Below are 14685 nucleotides of genomic sequence, written 5' to 3'. Positions count from 1 at the left end.
GTTAGTTTTACTCTACCCTGTGCCTGTTTGGTGCCTTCTCTTCCCCTTCTTTTTGTTTTATTACGATTCTATTAGAATGTAAGCCTATGCGGCAGGGTTTTGCTGTTTTATTGTTTTACTCTGTACAGCACCATGTACACGGATGGTGCTAAATAAATAAATAATAATAACGTCTTTTGCTGGAATATATTCGTTAGTCTTTAAAGTGCTACGAGAGCAGAACGACAATGGAACCAGTTACTTAGGAAGCTTGTGGGCTCTTCCACACTCCAGGTCTTCACGATGCAGCTCGACAGCTATCTTTCAGGGATGCTTTAAGATGGATTCCTGCATTGAGCAGGGGGTTGGACTTGATGGCCTTGTAGGCCCCTTCCAACTCTGCTATTCTACGATTCTATGAGATTCTTTGTTGCCAATGGACCTGGTTGCACTTCGTGCAAACCTCTTACAACTCCAAAACTTTCATGAACGTTTACTCCCTAATCTAGGGTGACCATATGGAAAGGAGGACAGGACTCCTGTATCTTTAACAGTTGCCTAGAAAAGGGGATTTCAGCAGGGGTCATTTGTATATATGGGGAACCTGGTGAAATTCCCTCTTCATCACAACAGTGAAAGCTGCAGGAGCCCTGCCTAGCATGACCAGATACAAAAGATAGCTACTGCTCTTGTACTATCAAATTTTAGCGGCACAACATTGGGTTCTGCAAAAAAAGGGGGAAAAGGGAGGCAGTGTTAGCATGTGGACCACAGACTGTGTTCCACCCCTGCCTTAAAGGTATTTTCTTGTAAATCACCAGGAACAGATACCAAAACCTCAAACTGGGACAGCCAGAACATTAGATGCAGCTCTTGCCATCATTTTCCTATGCTAACGCAAGAGCAGCTTCACGGAAGTCTAAAAAGCCTGACATTTCTTTTCCTTTTTCACTCTCCTTTGAAACCCTGCAGCAATGTAGCGGAGATGTGGAAGGCATTGGTCCGCAACCCGTATTCCAGCCACAAGCTAATAAGACTGCTGCTCAAACGGCTGCAGGATGAAGACCCGGGTTCCGATGTCCCTTACAGGCGGCACAGCAAATCTCAGATGCCACGGGCGGTACGAAACCACGCTGTTCTCCCTTCTGTCGTAGTCCTGAAATGGGGGGGGGGCCTTGGGCTGGGGGCTTCTTCTCATAAGGGAGAATAAGACCGTCTTCTTCCTTATGAGCCTGCCGTGCTTTGAGATCTTCTGGAGAAGCCCTTCTTTCAGTCCCACCATCTTCACAGGTGCGCTTGGTGGGAACGCGGGACAGGGCCTTCTCGGTGGCTGCTCCGGTGCTCTGGAACGCTCTTCCCTGGCTCCCTCCTTGATGGGCTTTCGGAAGCAGGCTAAAACTTGTTTGTTCCAGCAGGCCTTTGGAGAATAATCTGGCCCTCCACCTATGATCATGTCTTATATTTATGTATTTATTTATTACATCAATAGCCGAAGCTCTCTGGGCGGTTCACAAAAATTAAAACCATAATAAACAAATAATTATAATTTTGTTGTGCATTTTAAACTATGTTTCTCCCCCCCCCCCCCAAGTATGTTTTAAACTTTGTAAGGCCGCCTTGAGGCCCAGCATTGGGCAAAAGGCGGGATAATAATAATAATAATAATAATAATAATAATAATAATAATAATAATAATAATAATAATTCTGGCTAGGCTTGGCAACTCGCCAGCTGGGTTGTGCCTTTTGCAGGGTCTTGACATGCCGACAGTAGCAAGTGGAAAATGCTGATCTCTGTGAAAAAGCTTCAGCTCCCGTTTTGTGCAGGTCAGGCCTGTTGAAGGCACAAGAGCAGGCTAGCTCAATTTTCACGGTCAGCTGGCAAACCTGTTTCTGGTTTCAAGTGAAACAAAACTTGTAGAAGGAGGGGGGAAGAGCAACCTCACACGGTATTTCGGATAGAGAACCTTCCTCTCTCGGTTCCCCAGAATTTGAATGGTATGTGGACAACCTGGAAATAATAGTAATTTGTAACAATATGGTACCACCTTCTATGCACCATCAAATCTCTTTCTTTGTCCTCCTCCCACTACCTTTCCCTCCTTCTTGGATATAATATAGAATAATATGCACATTCTAATAATGCAATGGGCTGAGTCTAGCTCCCTCCCAACTTTGCAAATGAACTGACAGATGGACCAACCAACAAATCCAAAGCTGGCTCAGCCATCAGATTTCCTTCCCTCTTTTTCTTTTAAAAAAAATGCAGTTTAAGTACTCCACTCATTCATCTGTAATCTATCTTATTCATTTTTAAAAGGAAACTTTTTTCAAGTTCTTCCCCCCCCCCCCAAACGTTTTCAAGTGATTCTGAGTTTGTAGGAGGAGGTAGTTGGTGACATCATGGAACCCGGCCACTCAGGGCTGTACGCTGCTGGTTTCATAAGAACATCAGAAGTGCCCTGAGGCTGGATCAGACCAAGGGTCCATCTGGTCCAGCACTCTGTTCACACCGTGGCCAACCAGCCATCAGCCAGGGATGAACAAGGCAGGACATGGTGCAACAGCACCCTCCCACCCATGTCCCCCAGCAACTGGGGCACACAGGCTTATTGCCTGGAATACTAGAGGCAATCTAGTATTAGCCTTCGCCTCCAGGAATTTATCCTTTGCCTCCAGGAATTTATCCAGCCCTAGGGCGACCCTATGAAAAGGAGGACTCCTGTATCTTTAACAGTTGTATTGAAAAGGGATTTCAGCAGGTGTCCTTTGTATATATGGAGAACCTGGTGAAATTTCCTCTTCATCACAACAGTTAAAACTGCAGGTGCCCTGCCCTCTTTTACATCTGGTCACTCTAGTATAGCTCCTGCACCTTTAACTGTTGTGATGAAGATTGAATTTCATCAGGTTCTCCATATATATGCTGAAATTCTCATTTCTGTGCAACTGTTAAAGATACAGGAGCCCTGTCCTCCTTTTCATAGGGTCACCCTATCCAACCCCCTTTTAAAGCCATCCAGATCGGTGGCCGTCACTACACCTTGTGGTAGTGAGTTTCGTAATTTAACTATGCGCTGTGTGAAGAAGTACTTCCTTTTATTTTTCCTGGATCTCCCAGGAAAATATTTTAAAACAAAAATGGCAGAAATTGAAGGCCGGACCCTGAATGTAAGGAAGCAGAATGTAGAAAAGGCTTCCCATTTCTTCTCTGGAAGAGCCTTGTATTTTTCATACTTTACAATATAATCAGTCGGTCAACAGTCAGCTGCTCAAGTTTTTCTCGCCCTTCATTTTTATTTATTTGTTTATTTATTTATTACATTTCTATGCCGCCCAATAGCCGAAGCTCTCTGGGCAGTTCACAAAAATTAAAACCATAATAAAACAACCAACAGGTTAGAAGCACAAATACAAAATACAGTATCAAAAGCACAACCAGGATAAAACCACGCAGCAAAATTGATATAAGATTAAAATACAGAGTTAGAACAGTAAAATTTAAATTTAAGTTAAAGTGAAGTGTTAAATACTGAGAGAATAAAAAGGTCTTCAGCTGGCGATGAAAAGAGTACAGTGTATGCACCAGGCGGACCTCTCTGGGGAGCTCATTCCACAGCCGGGGTGCCACAGCGGAGGAAGCCCTCCTCCTAGTAGCCACCTGCCGGGGTGCCACAGCGGAGGAAGCCCTACTCCTAGTAGCCACCTGCCGGGGTGCCACAGCGGAGAAAGCCCTCCTCCTAGTAGCCACCTGCCTCGCTTCCTTTAGCAGGGGCTCACGGAGAAGGGCCCCTGTGGATGATCTTAAGGTCCGGGCAGGCACATATGGGAGGAGGCGTTCCTTCAGATAACCTGGCCCCAAACCGTTTAGGGCTTTAAATATCAATACCAGCACTTTGAATCAGGCCCGGACCTGGACTGGCAGCCAATGAAGTTGTAAAAGGACTGGCGTAATGTCCGTCCTTTTACAAGGACTTTTACAAGGACGTTCGAGATTCATCTCTTGAATCTATGCCTCTCATGTAGCTGTTAAAGGCATAGGATCCCCTATCCCCCCCTCACACAAAAATTTGGCAACCCTACCTGGGGGGCTCCCTGCTCCCTTACGTTTGCTTGTTTGTTGGAGGGCAGAGTTAATCTGCCTTTCCTCTCACAGTACTAGCCAAAAAAGGGGGGGGGAGTTTTCACTTACCAGTGCAAACCGTGACGCAAGAGGGCCAAGTGGATCTCCCAAGGGCGATGAGGAGCGCCATCACACCAGTGATTTAGTGCCCTCTCGCCATGCTTGGTGTGCAGATTTTGCAGCACGGTATTCACATGATGCCGTGCCTCTCCTGCTGACGCCCTGCCGCTTCCCCAGCCTTTTCCGTCTTTTCCTAGAATGCCTAAAATCTGGATTGTTTTCCCTAAGTGTGTTTAATGTGCCCTTAAGCCTCCGTGTAGTGCTGTACTCATGTTTTCCTTCGATGGGGGCGTGTGCTGTCACGGGAGCCTTGCTGTTGGCTTGAATGGATGGCATCAGGTCCTGGCAGGGAAAAGCGATCTCTCCCAGCCGCCGGCTCCAAACCTCAAGAGAAAGCCCAAACCTTGCATCCCAAGCTCAAAAGCTTTTTCTTAAATTGCACAACGCCCAAATCTCTGCAGAGGCAGGCTTGTACTCCCTCAATCCTCCCCAAAGGGCCAGGCTAAAGGGTCATTTCATTTTTGCCAGGCAGAACGACGGTCTGGTTGAAGTACTCATCTGACAGGACTCATCTGAAAGCGGGGAGAAGGGGCAACCAATGAACTGGCAGGAGAAAGAGAAGGGGCGGGGTGGAGTGGAAGAGCAAGAGAGCGAAAGAGCATTGGAGGCTAAAAGCGCGGAGACAAAGCAGGGGGAGAAATGACGTGTGATGGAGCCCAGGGTTGAGAGGAGGCCATTATCTCAAGATGTCCTCTGCCGATCATCATTCTCCTTTCTTTGTAACCTCCAGGCCACCAACGCTTTGTGTGCTATCATGTCCGTACCGGAGGCTGCGGAGGTGCTTCAGAACAAATTCCCCCACCTGCTGACTGCCCTGCTCATCTAGATCTATTTCATTCTTGGGACAAGCAGGAGAGGATCCAAGAGGCCGAGTGTCATCTCCGACCTTTTTGTTCATCCCACCCCACTGAGGTAAGAAACCCGCTAGTAGCCTTGAGATGGCCCCCTCTTCCCCTGGATGCTTGCAAACCCAACTCATTGCCCCCAAATAGCTGCCTGCTGGTGGCCACAGAGGTCCACTCTTAATACACTCGGAGATGGTTTGTGTGGGTTATGGGAAGCTAAGCAAACAGGATCCACCTACCGTATTTCTTCAATTCTAAGATGCACTTCCCCCCCATATAGAATCATAGAATAGTAGAGTCGGAAGGGGCCTACAAGGCCATCGAGTCCAACCCCCTGCTCAACGCAGGAATCCACCCTAGAGCATCCCTGACAGATGGTTATAAACATCTCTAAAAACGGGATGCGTCTTAGAAGCGCGGGTGCGATTATTATTCTTTGAATCAAAGCTTTTTTTCTGTTGGTGGTACTGAAATTAGTGGGCGTCTTAATTCTGCTGTTTAATTTTGTCAATCTTCCCTACTGGATCTTTAATGGTTAACAAGGTATCATCCGCAAACATTTTCAGTTTAATTCTATTAATACTACCTATCCCTTCTATCGTCCCATCTTCTCTTATTGCATTTGCCAATAATTCCATAACCAATACAAACAGGACAGGCGAGAGTGGGCACCCTTGTTTTGTCCCTCTGGCTAGTCGTATCTTATCAGTAACTCCATCATTTACTACCACTACGGCTGTGTTTTGGGAGTATAACTGCTCTATTATAGCTTTAAATCTATTTCCAAATCCCATTTTATTTAAAACCATCTTTACCGCTTGCCAACTCACACAATCAAAAGCCTTGAATATATCCAACGCTAAAATACCCGTTTTAATCTTAGAGTTTTTTATCTCATGTATTACATTTAAGACTCTACCCCCCCCCAAACTATGCATTTGTCTTCCTGCTATAAAACCACATTGATCTTCCCCTACATAATTAGCTATGAATTTATTTAATCTTCGGGCCAGGATAGTTGAAAAAAAAATTGCATCTTGATTTATTAATGAAATCGGCCTATATGAATCAGGGAGAGTCATATCCTTATCCGGTTTCGGAATTAAAATTATTATTGAATGCTCCCATGATTCTGGAGTCCTCTCACCTTCCAATATAGCGTTATATAATTTCAGTAGCTAAGGCACTAATAATGTTTTAAAATTTTTGTAATACTCTGGTCCTAGACCATCTACCCCTGGTGATTTCCCCACTTTCAACCGCTCTATCACCTCCTGTATTTCGCTTTGTGATATAGTTTTTTCCATTAATTCCTTATGCTCTTTTTCTAATCCCTTCTTCAAATATTTATCCACATAGGCTTCCATCCTCTCCTTTTGGGTATCTTTCCCCTTATATAAATCTTCATAGACTTCCTGAAAAATCTTTATTTTATCCTTCATTACATGACAATAATTCCCTTGCTTATTTTTCAGTGAACCTATCCCGTTCTTAGCTTTTTCCTTTTGTGTGAGCTTTGCAAGCATTTTAGAATTCTTATTACTGTTTTGAAAATATTCTCTTTTCATATATATTAAATTCTTCTGTACTTCTTGTCAATTTATATTCTCTAATTCCTTCTTCTTCGCTTGTAATTCTATTAAATTATGTTTATTTTTAGTTTGCCAGTAACTTTTTTCCAACTTTATTATCTCTTTTTCTAAACTAACCTGCATTTCCTCCTGTTGTCTTCTTAAATTACACGATTCCCTAATACAAATCCCCCTTGTCACAGCTTTCATGGTCTCCCAAACAACTGCCATCCTTGTTCCTCCCTTTTCATTTATTTCCCAGGTTTCTGACAATTCCTTTTGCATTTTTTCAACCACTTTGGTATGCTTAAATATCCCAGTATTCAATCTCCACCTTAACGCTTCTTTATAATCCTTCCTAACTGTGAAATCTACACTCACCAATGCATGATCTGTTACTCTGATCACCCCCAAATCCATTCTGCATAAGCTAGTTGCAAACTCTCTGGAGACAAAAATATGATCTATCCTAGAATATGTATGATGGACTGGAGAATAAAAAGTAAATCCAGGCTCCGCCCCTCTAAGAACTCTCCAAGCATCAACAAAATCCTTTTCTTTAATTACTTTACTTAATATGGTAATATTATTTCTTTTTTCTACATTAGTGGGGTTTGACCTGTCCACTCTATTATCCATAACCATATTAAAATCTCCAGCCAAAATAACGTGTCCCTCCTTAAATTCTTCTATCTCTCTAAATACCTCTTCATAAAATTCTCTTTGTCTAACAATTGGTGCATAAACATTAATCAAAGTATACATTTTCCCTCCCATTTGACCTTGAATCAAAAGATATCGCCCCTTCCCATCCTTTTTAATGTTCTCCAAAGTAAAACCACTTCTTTTTGAGATCAATATGGCCACTCCATTTTTTTTTTTAAGTCCCCAATGACTTTTCATAATAGACTGACCATTTCAGGCGAATTATATTTGTGTCCTCTCTACATTGAGCGTTTCTTGCAGAAATATAATGTCAGAACCATCTCTATTTAATAATTGTTCAATCCTTCTCCTTTTCACAACTGCCCCCAGACCCTTGACATTGAGCATTGAGATTCTTATCTTCTTATCCATTCTTAATTCTTTGATATTCTTTCCGATCCCTTGTGTGCTGAGACTCAAGTTGACATACATAAAAACATAAACCCCCTTTCATTCCCCTCGCTCCCACCCACCCAACCATCACATCCCCCACCCTCCCTCCCTAATCTTTTCCCCCTATTACTTCTTCGGGAGTCTAAAACTCCGGCCATAATTATTATCCCTTGGGTGGGGGAGAATGAGCCAAGAATACAGAACCAGCAAGGCCTCTAATTTAATCATATTACTTATCATCACAATGTTGACCAATTTACATCCCACCCTCTGCTGTACCTCTTTCTTCTTCACCATCCTCCTCCTTTGAGCCATCGCCAACGCCATCTTGGGGAGCCAAGCCTAAACTTTCAAGAAGCTCCAGGCCTTGCTGTAAGGAAAAAATGATAGCACTCTTCAAATACTTAAAAGGTTGTCACAGAGAGGAGGGCCAGGATCTCTTCTCGATCCTCCCTGAGTGCAGGGCACGGAATAACGGGCTCAAGTTAAAGGAAGCCAGATTCCAGCTGGACATCAGGAAAAACTTCCTGACTGTTAGAGCAGTACGACAATGGGTCCAGTGACCTAGGGAGGTTGTGGGCTCTCCCACACTAGAGTCATTCAAGAGGCATCTGGACAGCCATCTGTCAGAGATGCTTTAGGGTGGATTCCTGCATTGAGCAGGGGGTTGGACTCGATGGCCTTTTAGGCCCCTTCCAACTCTACTATTCTATGATTCTATGACTTTCCTACATCCATCTAGCTTACTTCTGTAAGGGTGCTTACTTCTGTTAGCAAAGCTGGCTGGGAAGGCTGGGAGTTGTAGGACTTTTCTTCTGTCTAACCAGGCCTAGCGTTTCACCCTAAGTTTCCTTCATGGAAACAGGCTAGGCAGACCAATGGCGGTGCTCCTTCTATGCTTCTTGTGTGAATCGACAAGGCAGCTCAGTCAAGACCAGGCAGCTCTTCCTGTCCCGTCCACCTATGAATGTCTTTATAAAACTATAAACTATTTCTTTATAAAACTATTGCCTGACCAATGGACGGTCGCTCTAGCAGCTGTAGCTGAAGCTTGTATGGTTCTCAGGTTATGTCTTACTCGGCAAAAAATAATAATAATTGTTTAGGGTCTATTGGACTCCACAATACTTTTTCAATAAGGGTTTATCTAACTTGCACAATTGTTGCAGATATAATACATCTAATGCTTTATTTATTTATTTATTTATTTATTTATTTAATACATTTATATCCTGCCTTTTTTCCTCCAAGGAACCCAAGGCGGCATGGGAGAAAAGTTCTGGCACAATAACCCAACAAAGGTTATGGGCCCAGTCAAGTCCAGTCTAACCCAGTCTAGCCTAGACCAACCTACGCCAGCCTAACCCAGGCAGAAGAACCAGAACTTGGTGGGAACGGTGCCGTATCAGAACCAGGAGTCTGCTGAAACAGAAAACTGTTGATGAAGGAAGACATCAAGCTAAAGCCTCCTGTTCCTGTGAAACAGAAAGGGCGTCTGCGTTATGCTGTTGTGAGATTTTAGATGTTTCTCAGGGCTGACTCAAAACGATTTAATTGAAAACTGCTGTCATATCTTCCTTCAGTGTTCCTTTCTGAAAGGCTGAGAGAAGTTAAACCAAAAGGCGCTCAAATCTTGACACAATCTTCTACTTCCTTTATCAGCTTCATGGGTGTTTTGTGGTTGTTGTTTATAACTCTATTATTACAGGTTTTTATTAAGCAGAATTATATAGAGAACAGTCATAGGCAACGATTACTTTATTATAGCTGTCTAACTCATTGTACGACTAGGGTACCATAAACATATGTCAGAAGACCGCTATGATTTATTTTCGCAGTACTTGGTAAATGAAAAGCCATTCTGGATAAGACTATTGCATCTCTTCCTTTTATTTTTCTGTAAATGGCTCCCTTGGGCATCAGTGCGCAATAATATAATTTATGTTCCCATTCAGAAATGGTCGGGATTGACATCATTTCCTAGAAACAGACCTCACAAATTCTCCCTACAATTCTATACGATATGACCTCTCGGTATTATCAGCTCTAGAGTTAGCTTTTGAACGCATTCCAGATGGATATTTCCATTCAAGCTGTTGCTTTTGAAACGAGAAACCACGTTAAACCCACTGGTTTTAGTTCCCCTTTTCTTGACTCCCCCCCCCTCCCTCAAATGACAGATTTAATTTTGGACTTTGCAGGCTTCCCTTAAGGCGGGTCTGTTTTCTCTCATAGTGGAGCTGGAGTCGTAAGGTTTGGGCGGTGAATTTTGCCTGTGGTTCATAGGGCAGAGAACATGCAGAAAGAAAGGAAGGAAGGAAGGAAGGAGGGAGGGAGGGAGGCTGTGGGCGGGGGAACGGTGGGTGGGAATGCAGAGATAAATGTGTTGCTTGGCCGTCTGCCGCTGAATTGGCCCGTTGGCCTTTAACCAGACAACCAGAGCTGCCTGGGGGCAAATGAGGCAGGAACGAAAGTACAGTGGCACGTGTAAGGAAGGGGTGAATTCATACTGGGAATGGCTGGTTTTAATATGTTAAATTATTTTATTGTTATGATCCTAGGAGTGGAAAAGATAAGCGGCCAGCTGCATGGGGGCGTTCTAGCACATCCTGGAAACGCTTGGGGCAAGGTCGGCCGGCCTTGAGCGAAAAATTAACATCTCTGGGGAAGGTGTGAAAGATCTTCGCAGGGAGAGCCGAAGGGAGGGGGGAAGGAGTGAGAAAAGTATCTATAAAGGGTATTCTTTGAAAGGGGGTTTTTGTTCTGAGCCGGCTGACATCAAGGTTGGGTGACGTATGATTTGGCAACTTAGTTTCTAGCTTGCTTGGCTTGGGTTCATATATCTTTGCATGTTTTAATAGTTTTAGAATGCTAATCCCCTATCCTGAATAAATTTGGGCTTAAACCTCCAAACTGTGAGCTGTGTGCGTTTGTTCTGGGGATCTGTGCAAAATCCAGTGGAAAAGCCAGCTTTGCTGGGGCGTGCTTCCTTTACAATCACTTCCAGTGTTGTCCCCAACACAAAATTCTGATACATATGGTTTCAGTTTGTTAGAGATCAACATACAATCCACAACACTCACACCTCGGCCAGAAACATACGTAAACTCTCCTGAATTTGGACAATCTTCTAGGCCGTTGAACCAAAGCTTATTGAGGGCAACTCTAAATTTAGCCAAACTAATTCCAGCCCCATTAAGTACAGGATCTTTAGATCGTCTTTTGAACCAACAGATCGGGGGAAGAAGCTCCTCTTCTCCGACCTCCAGTGCTTTTAAGAAAATCTGCCCAGAGTGCCCCGGCCTAGCATTCATATCCCCCTTAATAATCAATTCTGCTACCAGGTATTTACTTTCTAGATCCTCAATACAGACCAGAAGGTCTTCCAGTATTGGGATTGCTGGTTAGTGTTAAGAGGTGATGGGACGTACACATTTACACAGATTAGTTGAACATCCAGCAAAGCTATAGATGTAGCCTGAACTTTACAGGAGCCCGAGATTATCTCCATCTGTCTCGATTTCAGATGTTTGGAAACACACGTAGCCAAGCCCACTGATGGACGCCCCTTAGAACTAGCTCTTGATGCTTGGCTAGAATATACATTGTATCCTGCAATACATATCTGTTCCTGGGCCCACGTCTCTTGCAATACCATTATGTCAAAGGTCCTAATATACTCCAAAAATTCCTTATCTTTTTTTTTTTTTTTTTTTTTTTTTGGCCCAGCCTGCAATGTTCCATGAAATAATTCTCAGGGGCTTATTCTTTTTATTTTATTTTATTTGTCATATTTATACCCCGCTCCTCAGCTAAAAAAGGCTCTCAGAGCGGCTTCCACTTAGTAAAAAAGACAGTCCCTGCCCTCAGGCTTACAGTCTAATAAAGACATGACACACAAGGAACAGGAGTTCAGGAGGGAGGGGGGAGGGAGGAGAGAGAGTCCAACAGGAGCAGGCCATGATGTTTCTTCTGCCTGCTCCTGTCCCCTTGCTCTTTCTTCTTCCCCACAGGGCCAAGATGGCAGTTTGCCCTGTGGGGGTGGGGGAAGATCCAACAGGAGCAGGCCATGATGTTTCTTCTGCCTGCTCCTGTCCCCTTGTTCTTTCTTCTTCCCCACAGGGCCAAGATGACAGTTTGCCCTGAGGGGGTGGGGGAAGATCCAACAGGAGCAGGCCCCGATGTTTCTTCTGCCTGCTCCTGTCCCCTTGTTCTTTCTTCTTCCCCACAGGGCCAAGATGACAGTTTGCCCTGTGGGGGTGGGGGAAGAGTCCAACAGGAGCAGGCCATGATGTTTCTTCTGCCTGCTCCTGTCCCCTTGTTCTTTCTTCTTCCCCACAGGGCCAAGATGACAGTTTGCCCTGTGGGGGTGGGGGAAGAGTCCAACAGGAGCAGGCCATGATGTTTCTTCTGCCTGCTCCTGTCCCCTTGTTCTTTCTTCTTCCCCACAGGGCCAAGATGACAGTTTGCCCTGAGGGGGTGGGGGAAGATCCAACAGGAGCAGGCCCCGATGTTTCTTCTGCCTGCTCCTGTCCCCTTGTTCTTTCTTCTTCCCCACAGGGCCAAGATGACAGTTTGCCCTGTGGGGGTGGGGGAAGAGTCCAACAGGAGCAGACCATGATGTTTCTTCTGCCTGCTCCTGTCCCCTTGTTCTTTCTTCTTCCCCACAGGGCCAAGATGACAGTTTGCCCTGTGGGGGTGGGGGAAGATCCAACAGGAGCAGGCCATGATGTTTCTTCTGCCTGCTCCTGTCCCCTTGTTCTTTCTTCTTCCCCACAGGGCCAAGATGACAGTTTGCCCTGTGGGGGTGGGGGAAGAGTCCAACAGGAGCAGACCATGATGTTTATTCTGCCTGCTCCTGTCCCCTTGTTCTTTCTTCTTCCCCACAGGGCCAAGATGACAGTTTGCCCTGTGGGGGTGGGGGAAGAGTCCAACAGGAGCAGGCCATGATGTTTCTTCTGCCTGCTCCTGTCCCCTCGTTCTTTCTTCTTCCCCACAGGGCCAAGATGACAGTTTGCCCTGTGGGGGTGAGGGAAGATCCAATAGGAGCAGGCCATGATGTTTCTTCTGCCTGCTCCTGTCCCCTTGTTCTTTCTTCTTCCCCACAGGGCCAAGATGACAGTTTGCCCTGGTTCCAGGTAGAGATAGGGGGTAAAGTAGCAATAAAAGTAATTAAAACAATGTGATAAAAAAGATAAAAGGACGGAGCTGAGAATGCAGCTTATGCTCTGGCCATCTGCTCGTCTGCCTTTGTTGGGGTTAGGTTTTTACCCACAGAAGGAAAAGGACTCTAAAGAGTTAAAAAGATGTCCTTGGCCAGATTGTCTCTGCCAGGAGAAGTCCAGTATGAAGCAGATTCTTCCCTGGCCTACGTGCGGGACGAGAAGTACATGATGAAGAGACTATTGGTTAATTGGGCCAAGGAGAAAAGTGTATTTAAGAAGTCCATGTTGTAAGGCTTCTTACTGCTAAGATATTATCTTCACTGCTGCGTTGTTGTCAGGATATTGTCACGTTATTATTGCTGTACTGTTGGTGAAGGAACTGTAAATATGACCTTTATTCTGTAAGTAATTTATTTAGTGTCAGTAAAGTTTCTTACTGACCAAAAGACCGTGAGTGCTCATTTTTGTTCCTAACTCCAAGCTGAAACCATTTCCAGCTCCACGCTGCTGCTGCTACTCGCACTCTACTATATTTTAGGGTAAACCATTACCCCGATAGGTTATGCGCCCAGAGAAAGTCTGGAAGGCATAATTTTTTGGTTGCTGGAAAGCTTGAGAGCAGAGGAACGCTGGAGGTAAAGACGGAGTCTAGCTCAGGCAGTTCATCGAGCTCAGACGGGTCTGTATCCAGTGTGAGACGTGCTCCAGCCCAGCCGGTGAGGATGGCCCAGGTCCAGATGGCATCCGGTATTCCGGTGGAACGGCTGAATGAGAGAAATTACTTGACGTGGTCATTCAAGATGGAAATGTTTTTGAAGCGGGACAGATGTTGGAACGTCGTGAGTGTCCCGAGGCCGGCTGGTCAGACTGCTCAAGAAGCACAAGTGTGGGAAGAGCAGAATGAAAGGGCCAAATCAAACATTGTCTTGAGTATGGAGGACTCGCAAATTGTCCATATCACCAGAGATGAGACGGCAAGAGACAGCTGGAATGCGCTGAGACAGATTTATGGCCGTGCGTCGGCCAGCACACGGCTGAGCCTCACCAGAGAGCTGTATCGGTTAAAGTTGGAGGAAGCTGGAAGTTTGGCAAATCATCTCCAACAGGTGAGATCTCTATTTGTCCATTTGCAGGAGGTTGGCATCGTTTTTACGGAGGAACATAAATGCTACCTGATTTTGGGGTCGTTGCCTCAAAGCTGGGACATTCTGACAACCAGTCTGGAAAGTATGAAGACTGATGAACTCACTCTTCATTATTTGACGGGTCGTTTGCTTCAAGAAGAGAAACGGCGTCTTTCCAGGAAGGAGGAAAACTGCCAGGAAAGGGTTAAGCAGTCAGCCCTTGGCAGCGGAGAAAGAATGCAGAAAGATAAGAGTTTCCAAGGCGACGGAGTGGAGAGAGTCGCTGTTGCTGTGAAAAAGTGTTTCCTTTGTAAGCAGCCGGGGCATATCAAACGTTTCTGTAAAAAGAAGAAAGGAGTTACACAGGCTCGAGAAGAAGTGAAGGAATGATCGAATGCATTTGTCTCAGCCACAGTAAGGTGTAACGAGGCCCAAGAGATGTGGCTGATAGATTCTGCTTCTTCAAGAACAATTTCTAATAATCCAGAGGCGTTTCGGAAGTTGGAACCAAGCAAGGTGAAGTCAGTCACGCTTGCAGATGGACGAACGTCGAGTGTGGAAGGAATTGGCTGTTGTTACGTTCCATGTCTGCAGAAGGAGTGTGAACAGGTTCTGTATGTTCCAGAATTAGATTTTTGTCTCCTTTCTGTCAGCGCTCTAA

General features: G+C 45.0%; 1 pseudogene; it reads left to right on the top strand.

Moving 5' to 3' along the window:
* Positions 1 to 12877, top strand: part of LOC134412774 (maestro heat-like repeat family member 5) — a 51657-nt pseudogene extending 38780 nt beyond the window's left edge.
* Positions 12878 to 14685: the final 1808 nt, after the last annotated feature.

This window comes from Elgaria multicarinata, chromosome 22, assembly GCF_023053635.1.
Source record: "Elgaria multicarinata webbii isolate HBS135686 ecotype San Diego chromosome 22, rElgMul1.1.pri, whole genome shotgun sequence".
NCBI lineage: Eukaryota > Metazoa > Chordata > Lepidosauria > Squamata > Anguidae > Elgaria > Elgaria multicarinata.
This window is presented reverse-complemented; position numbering and strand designations above follow the sequence as displayed.